This window comes from Lampris incognitus, chromosome 18 (assembly GCF_029633865.1).
Source record: "Lampris incognitus isolate fLamInc1 chromosome 18, fLamInc1.hap2, whole genome shotgun sequence".
In the NCBI taxonomy this organism is placed as follows: domain Eukaryota; kingdom Metazoa; phylum Chordata; class Actinopteri; order Lampriformes; family Lampridae; genus Lampris; species Lampris incognitus.
Window position 1 is genome coordinate 34,218,138 of NC_079228.1, and position 12,194 is coordinate 34,230,331.

Here is a 12,194-nt window from a genome sequence, read left to right on the forward strand (position 1 = left end):
TGCCCCTTTTCCACTAAATGGTACCGACTCAACTCGACTCGACTTTTTCATTTTCCATCACTGGAAAGTACCGGCATCTTGGTAACTGTTACCACTTTTCAGGTACCACCTTTGTCGAGGTTCCAAAAAAACTGGAGTGGGTACCAAAACCAATGCAGACCAGCTACACTGAGGAGGGTACTGTTACAGTAATAGAAAACGGTACTCTGCGAGTCGAGTGGACTCGAGCCGGTACCACGTAGTGAAAAAGGGGCATAAGTCTCTGGTGACATGAGACCCCCAGAGTTCCTCCTTTTACGCGCACTTGTTTCTTCAGATATAACTTTATCGGTGGTGAACGACGAGAAGACAGGTGCATTATCCGCAAAGTTCAGACTATTTTTAAACACACAACACACTCCCTCCAGCTGTATCAGACATTTTCAGTAACTCATTTAAGTCAAAATTGTGCCGTGACCCGGATTCGAACCGGGGTTGCTGCGGCCACAACGCAGAGTACTAACCACTATACGATCACGGCGCGCCACACCTCCACACAGCATGCCTCTTGAAATGGTGATTCAGAATCACATGGGGCCATGATTAGATCACTCAGCAGACAGTTTTGTGTTTTATATTAAGCTGTAAAGTTCGTTGCTTAGGTATTTGATTTCTTTTTTCTAATCCCCTTTCAAACTACATTTCGAATGTTGACCTATTTCATGTATATTTTCCCTTAATTACTGAAAGAATGCACAGAAATGCATGCGTGTGTAAAAGCGCTGTCAAGTCGCGGTCAGAACTCCGTCTGGTATGCATTGTGATGTTCCGTGCTGCAGTCACCCCCGGCACTCTGGATATGATGTCTTTTTCTTTTTCTTTTTTTTTTCTCCACAAATTGTTGGCAAACAACAAAGTGTTGCAAGTTAAAACAATAACATAACACAAAAAACAACAAGAACAATTAACATAATATCAGAGGATCATTACGGAGCCCCTGAGGGGACATGGGCGAATTTTTGTTTGTTTGTCAACTATCTCGTGAGCACGTGTCACTATCTCGTGCGCACGAGATACTAACTGGTGAGCGCGAGACAGTAACACGTGCTCACGAGATACTAACTCGTGCGCACCAGTTAGTATCCCGTGAGCACGAGATAGTTAAAACAAATAAAAATTCGCCCATGTCCCCTCAGGGGCTCCGTAGATCATAACAAAAAATGAAATGAAAATAAAGCAAATCAGCTCTGAAAAATGTGGAACTGAGTACCAAGATTTATAGTTTTAATGGCTCTCCTATTCTTAAAATACAGAATTGTCGAAATATATTGTTTGACGTCATTCACACACATTAATTAAGATCAGGGATACAGTTATTTCATTGTGGAAGTGACGCAAAAGACGGTTTGAAATCCGATTTGGGCGGCAAGAGCATCTGGACCGCGACGCATCTGTAAGGATCCAATTGACATCGCAACCTCCAACAACCTCCAAATGTGGTTAAGATCCGATTTGCAAAGAAAACAAACCCCATTTCATGTGGTCTTTTGCTGCCACATTTTCTACACTCAATCTGGATATGCCAAAAACCGGATCTGGGCCGGCGGTCTGAACAGGGCCAAAGTGACTCACTATTGGACGGTCATTCGGAAGAAGTCCGTCTTCCTGTCCTTTTCGATGAGGTGGGCGGTTGGCGGGTCATAAAGTTGTTTCTCGGCTTTTAATTCCCGCAACAGTTCATTTTCACCCCTTTTCGCTACGACATCCTCTGTAGCGCCTGAGCCGGTCGCCATTTTGCTACTCGCTAGCTTAACGCAACTTCTTCTTCTGTCAGTTTACTGGCGGTTCGCAAACAGTTTAAGGTGCATACCGCCACCTACTGTACAAGAGCTGGCGGTAGGCCATGCGCCTTAAACGCTTACAACAAGCAAACATCTGCTTTGAAATGCCAGCGCCTTCTCAAAAATCCCAGAGGGCCTAGACAAACCACGCCCACAATTTTTTCTACCCAGTAACCTCATTAGCCAACACGAAGTCGCCAAGTTATGATTTGACATTTGATTTTGATAATATATATATATATTTATCAAAATTATTATTATTTATCAATGTTGTTATTATTATTATTTATCGATATTAATTTTATATATATATATATTCAAGAAATAATGCAAAATAATAATAACATAGAAGAGAGAAAAAATAAATAAATTTCAAAAATATGGCCTAGAACTGTGTTTCTCAACCGGGGGTCCGCGGACCCCTAGTGGGCCGTGGTGTAATTGCAAGGGGTCCGTGAAAATAAAATATCTTTAAAAAAAAGATCCTATGACATTTATAGAAATAGGATTATTTTACTCAAATGTGACTGAGACCTTTATCTACCTAAACTATAGAGGGTAACAGGACTTTTTTCTCTAATTACATCTGTTTCACAAGTGTAATTTATTGTATTTTAATATGAGATCTCGCTCCCGTTTGCATTGTTAAAAGTTACTGCATAAGAATTCTGTTGTTACCTATATCTGAAAGTTACTGAATACATATTCTGTTTTGTTACATATATCTGAAAGTTACTGAATACATATTCTGTTTTGTTACATATATCTGAAAGTTACTGAATACATATTCTGTTTTGTTACATATATCTGAAAGTTACTGCGTAAGAATTCTGTTTTGTTATATCTAAGTTACAACTGAAAGCTCTTATTTTTGCCCCAAAGAGTGAATAAATGCTATAATGCAATTTAAAATGCAGTTTCTACTGTTTCTATCAAATTGCAACCCCCCTCCCCCAAGATCAGGTGGAGGGGTCCTCAGGGTAGATCAAAAATACGCAGGGGGTCCGGGACCCCAAAAAGGTTGAGAACCACTGGCCTAGAAGATAGATGGATGGATGGATGGATGGATGGATGGATGGATGGATGGATTGCATTTATAGAGCACTTTTCTAGCTGCCCCAAAGATGCCGACAGTTCCCCATTGACACAATACAGGTGTTGTCTTTGACGTATTCTTGCATAAATATAAAATATTATTTCATCAAGACTTGCATACTGCTAACAACCTTGTTCTTACCATTAGACTTGGTTTGCCAGTTAGCATTTTGTGACCATTTATTTATCAAATCACTTTTTTTAATATTCATGCAGCCACCTGACAACAGAAACATAAAGATGTGTCAATAACAACACCTGTATCGTGTTATAAACTGCGCTGAAACATAAAATAAGGGATGACAAACAAAACCGAAGGCAACAGAAAGTTGGCTTTTTAATATTGTGGGCAATGGGGAGAACCGATGTTCACCCCACAAAGAAGAAGCAGAAGTACGCCGGCCATGCTTGTGAAATAGCTCTATTAGTAACCATGTCAAGCCGCCTCGCCCCAGCAGTTTAAAGAACCCTCTTAACCTGGAAAGTGGACAAAATGGTGGGAGAGAAGCATGTGAGAACCAGCGTATACCACCACTTTAAAATGTGACCCTATTGCTCCTGGAAGTAAGTGACCTGTGTGTGTGTGTGTGGTCTGAGATTTGCCACTGGGATAGACAGCTGACAAGTCAAATGATGCAATGTCCATCCCTCCTTTCCTCTCCTCTTGTCTCTTTTTCTCCTCACCTTTCCTTCCCTTCAATCTGCTCTCCAGTCTCCACTTTCATCCTTTCTCTGTAACCTTTCCTTTGTCTTTCCCCCTTCTCATCTATCCTTCATCTCTTCTCTCCCCCTTCCTCTCTCTCTCCCTCTCTCTCTCTCTCTCTCTGTCAGCCTGTCTCTCGCTCGCCCTCTTTTCTTTTTCTCTCTGCCCCTCTCTCCCTCAAGAGCTATGAGGCAAATAATTGACATGTAATCAGCCAATGACCTTCTGTAACTGGGAAAATCTTCACCAATTAAAAAGCTGGCCATTCCATTGTCAACCCTCCGTAATGGAAATTGATAAGGTCCACAATCGAAGTGAGAAAAACACACACACATGCACACCAACACACACACACATGCAAACACATGCACAAACACACGCGCACACACACACACACACACAGGTACAGGCAAATAAACAGTCGCCCATGTGCACACACTGAGGGTGATCGTGTGATAATAGATGTTCGCTATACATTAAACCAGGCATGTCAAATACCAGCCTGAGAGAGGGTAAATGAATACTTGGGAGAGAGTGAAATGATGTACAGAGAGAGGTCAGTGTGTGTGTGTGTGTGTGTGTGTGTGTGTGTGTGTGTGTGTGTGTGTGTGTGTGTGTGTGTGTGTGTTGCTAGCACTGGAGGACAGTAGAAGGGTATCCAACTCACTTCTCAAGTCACTCAATCAAAGAGAGACAGAGCGAGGGGCCTGCCGAGAGAGAACGAGATAGAGCGAATGAGAAAGATGGAGAGACAATGACATAGCAAGAGCGCACCACAGAGACAGCGACAGAGGCTGATGTCCAGAAACCGAGAGGTGGGATGAGTAGTAGGTGAAAGGATAGAGACGGAGGGACTGGCAGGGAAAAGGGAGAGTAAGGCATGAGGGGAGGGTATTCTGAGAGAAAGCATAGAGGAGGCAGAGGAGGAGAGGAAGAGTGGGACTCAGAAAGAGAGGAAAGATTTTAGTTACTTCTGAGGGAGAAATCCCTGGAGTGAGAGATCGCTAAATCAATCGCAGACAATATTTACATCTCCTGACACACACACACACACACACACACACACACACACACACACACACACACACACACACACACAGAGTAAATGTCATTTTACCTGGACCTTTGACCAGAGGCCTCAGGCTTCTCAGTGTCACGGACAATCCAGCGAGCCTCTTACTGTCACGTTTAGAAAGGAAAGCTGCAATTGAAGGTGGATGGATGGAAGGAAAGTAGGAGGAAATGAATGAAGGATGCATGGAAACAACGCTACATCAAAATAATCTCAATATTTTTATCAACATATATCGCTCTCTCTCTCTCACTCTCTTCTCTCTCTCGTTGTGTGTGTGTGTGTGTGTGTGTTTCTGTGTACACGTATTGCTATAGTTGTGAGGTCCAAGACCTGACAGCCCCAACTTTCTTGTGAGGACAAACTTGGTGTGTGGGTTCATTTTGGTCGGTTCTCGCCTCTTTAAGGGTCTATTTTAAGATTTGAGTTTAGGGTCAAAATCAGAATCAGGATTAGATTGAAATGAGGGTACGGGGTAAGGTTAGGCATGTAGTTCTGAGGGTTAAAATAGGGGTTAGGGGCTGGAGAATGAATGTAGTCAAACAGCGATATAAGTACCAACATAATACGTGTGTGTGTATGTGTGTTGTGTGTGTGTGTGTGTGTGTGTGTGTGTGTGTGTGTGTGTGTGTGTGTGTGTGTGTGTGTGTGTGTGTGTGTGTGTGTGCATATCTATCCACCCCCTGCCCGTTCAGGGAGTTAGACTCAGCGTATATCTTGTATTTGTGGCGGAGAAAAGTATTTTTGTCTGATCGGTGAACTTTTAGAGTCTAAAAGTTCACCACTGTTTTAGACAATGTTTCTGTTAGTACAAGTACAACTTCCTACCGAACACAAATTAGCATCTAAATGAGACAGGATATTGTCCATATGCCTCCACTGCAGATTATCAGTAATGAGCAATTGCATTTGTCTCACTTGAGATGTGTAAAGACAGATTGTTTTTTGGTTTTGGTTTTTTGTGTGGAGGGGTTTTGTGTTATTGATGCAAGGGAGGTTGACCGAGCAGTCCTGCTGATTTTCGGCAACCTCCTCCTTCCCGCTCACACGGCATCCCGTCTCGAAACCTGGGAGTTTACAAAGCTTTCCATTGACGCCTGAGCAGCTTCACAAAAGCAGTGGGCGGTTTAGTGCCCTGCTCAAAGGTACGTTGGCAGTAGTTGTTGAAGAAGCTCAGCTGCTCACTGTGTTCTGGCGTTATCAGAAAGTGTGCGCCTACAGATCTGAGGGTTGAAAAGAAGCCATAACATGCGGCGTGCAGATGTGAAAATATTTCGCCGATTCATCCGATCGGCTTCTTCGGCTCCCACGTGAGGAAATCCGGCTTTTATTCCGCGGGGAAGCCCTTTGGTCAACGAGGACCTGGGTGAGGACATCCGTTGAAAAGGCCTCCATTCAGAGGGAGTGGCTTCGCTGCAGAATGAAACCCACTTGACAGTAGAAGTGAGGAGGTCAGACGGATGAATCAGTGAACCGTTTTCAAATCTACAGCGACAGATGAGCGCATGTTACCACTTCTTTTTGACGTCATGTGTTCCTGGATGACTAATCAGAATCAGAATCGGCTCTATTGGCCAAGTGTGTCTATGCACACGAAGAAGATTTTGACTCTGGTACACAGCAGCTTCTAATACTTGCGGACACCACTCACACAGGAAAAGAAAAAAACAAAACAAAACAACAAACAAAAAAGAAAGAAAAACAGAAGAACTAAATGCAACAACAACAAAACATTGGAGGCAAGCATGTATGCACCACGGGTGTGTTGCAAAATACAAAATACAGAGTTTTGTTGTGGTTTAGCAATCAACAACCTATGCCCATATATCATACCACATTGCTTATTATTAAAATTAAGATTAAGCTTCCTTTATTAATCCCCTTGGGGAAATTGGGAAATTCAGTTACTGCAAATTAACCCATCCTCGCTGTGATCTGTGTAGCTAGGAGCAGCGGGCTGCCGCCTTCATGCTGCACCCGGGGACCAACTGCAGTTCTTTTTCCGTTGCCTCAGTCAGGGGCAAAGACAGGAGTATAAACCCTGACATGCATGTTTCTTTTGATGGTGGGGGAAACAGAAGCACCCGGAGAAAACCCACTGTAGACACCAGGAGAACATGCAAACTCCACACAGAGGATGACGACCCCGGGGTTCGAACACAGGACCTTCTTGCTGTGAGGCGACAGTGCTAACCATTGCGCCACCATGGCCACTATAGTGCCCACACACCACCATATACCAATACCACAACTGCACAACCCACCGTGCTCATATACAATGCTATATACCCCCACTATATTACACTATATTATCTTATGTGCCAGAAGTATACACCTTATATTCACCTACCATCCACCTCACAACTACATACTATATTATAAACTATGTTACAACCACAACAATAACAGCAATAATTGTGAGCAATATACAGCAATTATATGTGTATTTACAATTGTACATTTGTATTGCACAAACATTTTTATTGCACATCTGGTTTAAAGAGGTAGTGCACATCGTAGCTATGTAGGTGAGACGTCTTGACCAGAGGGGGCTACTTAAAAGTGTTATATTTACATAACAAGTGTCCATTATTGCACCATGCTGTTAAATGTTCATGAGACAGATGGCCTGTGGGAAAAAAACTGTTCCTATGTCTGGTGGTTTTGGTGCATATTGCTCTTTAGCGCTTGCCAGAGGGTAGGAGTTCAAACAGACTGTGTCCTGGGTGTGGGGGGGTCTGTGCTGATTCCTAGAGGCGCACAAGTCCTGCAGGGTGGGCAGGGGAGCGCCAATGATTTTTTTCTGATGTCCTTACTGTTCGCTGCAGTCTGTTCCTATACTGTTTTGTTGCTGCTCCAAACCAGACTGTGATGGATGTGCACGTTGGGTTGGCACAGGACAGATTCAATGACTGAGGTGTACTGGCTCAACAGCTTCTGTGGCAGACCAAATGTCCTCAACTGCCACAGAAAGAACATCTTCTGCTGGGCCTCTTTGAGGATGGAGTTGATGTTGGTCTCCCACTTCAGGTCTTTGGTAATGGTAGTTCCCAGAAACTTGAAGGTCTCCACAGTTGACACAGGGCTGTTGGATATTGTGAGGGGGAGCAGTGCTGAGGGGTGTCTCCTAAAGTCCACTGTCATCTCCACAGTCTTGAGCATGTTCATCTCCAAGTTGTTCTGACTGCATCAGAGCACCAGCCACCCAACCTCATCCACCCTGGATGAGTCCAATCACCATAGTGTCTTCTACAAACTTCAGTAGTTTAACAGCTGGATCCTAATTAGCTTACTGGAGGCACTTGCCCTCATTCACCATATTTCTAGACCCACCCACAATGAGGGGCATAGTCAAAAGGATTAATATTACTGTACCCTGTGTCATAGATATTGCTATTTCAGATCACTGTTGCATATTTTTTGATGTGTCTGTTTTTCCTGTACAACAGAAGAGTACTCGAGCATCAAAACAACGTTATCATTGACGATAATACAATTGAAACCTTTAAGAAAACTGTAAATGAGTTATCATCATTCATGGCATTACCAACCGGGGATATTGTGAACAACTTCGATGCAAAAACACGAAATATCTTTGACAACATTGCACTTGTTAAAACTAAAAACATAGAAAAACAAAAAGCCCCCTGGAGAAACGAAGTGGTTGCTAGGCAGCTTAAGAGAGCGTGTCACCGGGCACAACGACAGTGGAGAAAGACTAAACTTCAGCCTCACCGCGAAATCTACAAGGACAAACTGAACAACTGCAACAAAGAAATTCAAATTAAACAGGCCAGACAGTCTTTCTTCTCGAAAATCATTAATGACAACATCAACAAGAGTAAAGTGCTCTTCTCCACTGTTGATAGATTTATTAATCCACCATCTCCAACCCCAGCAGAGGTGCTATCCACTGAAAATTGCAGGCAACTCGCTAAATTCTTTAACAACAAAAATTACTGCCACTAGACAGAACATTAATGCCTCAAGATCGAGAAATGAACCTCCCCTGTAGTTCTCCAGAAAATCACTGGCACCATGTCTCACTTTGACCCTCTAGACCTTCAAAAACTAGACAATATTGTTGGGCAGCTCAGGTCCCCCACCTGCTGCTTGGGTCCTCTCCCTGCCACATTTTTTAAAACTGTTTTTAACTGCTTAGCACCTGAGGTATTAGAAATTATTACCTGCTCTCTTCAGTCATGTATATTTCCTGCAGCACTTAATAGCGCTTAGCTTAACAGCTGTCATTAAACCACTTCTTTATGCATGCGCAATAATCCAGGTAAGGAAATCACAGAAAGGTGAATAAATTCATATGGATACAACATTTATTGGGAGAAATGTTTCATCGCTCTACTAAGTGACTTTTTCAGTCTCAACTGACTGCAGGTATCCCCACCCTTATAAACAATACAGTGGCATAACGACCGAAACCAACGATCAGTGTCATATGCAAATAAGCATGACCATTAACTAGAATGGCCATGTGTACTATTAGCAGAGGATTGGGAATGGTTGCAATCACAGCATTGTAAAATGGCGACAGATGTACTCTTTGGGCCCCCTCGGTTCAGGGATGGTCGTTGCCTCCTCACATAGATGGCCTCTTTGACTCCCCGTTCAAACCAGCGTTCCTCCCTATCAAGGATGTGCACATCCTCATCCTTGAAAGAGTGGCCCTGGCCTGTAGACGGGAGTAGACCAGGGGTGCCTAACTCCGGGCCTCGAGGGCTGCAGTGTCTGCAGGTATTTGTTCCAACCATGCACTACACCACCTGATTTAACTTCCTTTCCCTCCTTGGCCCAAGAGTAGAGCTAATTAGTTAAATCAGGTGGTGTAGTGCATGGTTGGAACAAATATCTGCAGACACTGCGGCCCTCGAGGCCTGGAGTTGGGCACCCCTGGTGTAGACTGCGGAGTCCTGGCCTGACGTGTTAGCCCTTCTGTTTTGCGCCATCCTCTTGGCCAGCATCTGTTTGGTTTCCCCGATGTGCAAGTCACGGCAATCCTCCTGGCACTTAACAGCGTACACTATATTGCTCTGTTTGTGCCGGAGGACCCAATCCTTGGGGTGGACCAATTTCTGGCGTAGTGTGTTTTGGGGTTTGAAAGCAACTGAGATGCAGTGTTTGGAAAATAGGCATCTCGACTGTTCAGACACTCCCGCCACATATGGTATAACCACTGGTTTATGCTTATGCAGCTGTTGTCCTCCTCTCTTCGATCAGCTGGTGCACTGTGAAGACGTCCAAACAGTGCACCAGCCAATCGACCCCCAAGTGGTGGGGGTCTGGTGGGGTCGAAGCATCCCTGAATGACCTTAAGTCCCTTAAAGCTGCAAAAAAAAAAGAAAGAAAGAAAAAAGTAGGGCTCTAAACTTGAAGTGAAGCATACATTTCCGTTTCAAGTTATTTATTATTGCGTTGGATGCATTTTCTCATGGCAAAAAGAGGGTCCCTGCCTCAGCGACGTGATGTGATTCACATAGTGTTCAAGACTAAAAGGTATCCAGTTCAAAGTGCGAAAGAGACAATGGAAAATGTGTGGTTGGGGACACATTCTCTTCTCTGCGGAGGTCATTTTGAAATAGAGTGCTGAGTAGCCTTCTCTCTGCCCCTGACTGGAAGGCTGTCTTTCTCTCTCTCCTGATTTCTCTTCTCTCTGCCCCTGACTGTGAAACTCCATAAAGAGTGATGGATGTTGATGGAGACATACAGAGTGGTGATTATGGATCATCACAGAGTAGCAAGGAAGGACAGAGGGAGCGAGAGAGAGAGTGAGAGTGGGGAGAGATGGAAATAAGAGAGGGAAGATGGTGCACACGCAGAATAGTTAATCACAGAGACGATGTGCATTTCTGTAGATGAGGCAGTTGCGTCACCTAGTGGTCAAATATAAGCGGTCGCAAAGATAAAGAAGTCAATTTTTTACCAGCAGTGTGAGAGCTACGTTCAGCTGTGGCAATACAACATGAAGAATTTCCGGGAATGGTGTCGTTATTCTGAAGTCGTCCAAGAAGATGACATAAAAGCCAGTGGATTAGAGGTACTAAAGGGCAAAGTTAAGGTCTGTTGTTACTGCATCATATACATGATACCTTCGATGGTGTTTTAAGCCCCCAACGTACTCTTCCAGGCAGCACTGCATAGAAGGCACTCCCCGCCCCCTACAGTTTCAGCCATCACAGCACTGGTTAGGGTTAGGGTTAGGGTCAGGGTTAGGGTTAGCGCCAGTGCTGTGATTGGCTGAAACTGTAGGGGGCGGGGAGTGCCTTCCATGCAGCGCTGCCTTGAAGAGTACGTGGGGGCTTAAAACACCATCGAGCACATAATTCATGAGGAGGTCATGGAGTGGGTCATTTAAGGTCAAAGGTCTCAGTCATGATTGAGGTCAGTGCCACCAGCCTGAATTTATAGAGACAGGTAACATCTTCGCTCTTGGGCACAAGAGTTTTGAAAACTGAAGGACTCTGTTTCTGGATAAACAATGTCTAAATAGTTAAATGTCACCAGCCTTTACCAGATTGGCAAACCATTGCTTTTAGCCCATTCATGTGGATTAGATTAATTTAGGCATTTTTGGAGCTCGGTGACATCAAATATGTTGTCTGTTTCAATATTAAGAACTTGGCATAACTATTCAAATCTAAGTCAAAGAGAGCAAAATTGGTTGCATTCTCGCAATAAACTGGCATCAGTTGAGGGTCCCCTTTTCTTCTGACACCATTATCTTTGTGTCCTTACATAAACAATAGTGCCATCTATGACATTTCTCTCACTCTCACGCTCACACACACACACACACACGCACACACACATGCAATTCAAACAGAACGTCATAATAAACTTTTAATTACTGAACTTCATAAACTTTTAATTATTGAAAACCTATGTCACAAAAAGTGGATATTTACAGCCAAATGCATGGTATTCAGACAGGCAGCAACAGGCATAATGAGCTGGGCACTTAAATCTAACTTTGTGGGTGGGGTGTTATTTGGAATTTTGGAGTGAGAAGAGGCTTGGTCTCGTTGCAAAAACGCATAGACACAAAATGTTTACGTAGGAGGAAAGAAATTGTGCAACATCTATAGTCTTCTGTATAGTCTTCTGCTACTACGTTTACTGGCCATTATGCATGCTGCAGGAGGGACAAGATTTATTATACCGCTACACCACTGTCCACATTTTTTCCCTCTTGTTGGGATAAATGATTGCTTAGTCTTATATTTTGTCCATTTGTCGTGGTTTTAGGCCAGTTTATTTCAACTACATGTGACATCGCTACACATTCACTCACGTAGAAGGACGGCAAAAAAAGAAGAGGCTAACGAGAAATCTCGCGTTACCATACGTCCAAATCCCGTCCAATGAATCAACCAGGAAGCCAATGGCGGAAACGTTGATCCTTTTTCACGCCTTCGGCTAAAAATATCGGATAATCATTGTTTCTACTTAAAGAAAGGGACAACTGCTCAAGCGACAAATGACATGACGGAAA

The 12,194-nt window shown here is 43.6% G+C and overlaps 1 non-coding gene across 1 annotated transcript; it reads right to left on the minus strand.

The window, feature by feature from the left end:
• Window positions 1-448: 448 nt before the first annotated feature.
• trnah-gug (transfer RNA histidin (anticodon GUG)) lies at window positions 449-520 on the minus strand. Its single transcript has one exon. It is a non-coding gene; the product is annotated as a tRNA-His (tRNA).
• Window positions 521-12,194: the final 11,674 nt, after the last annotated feature.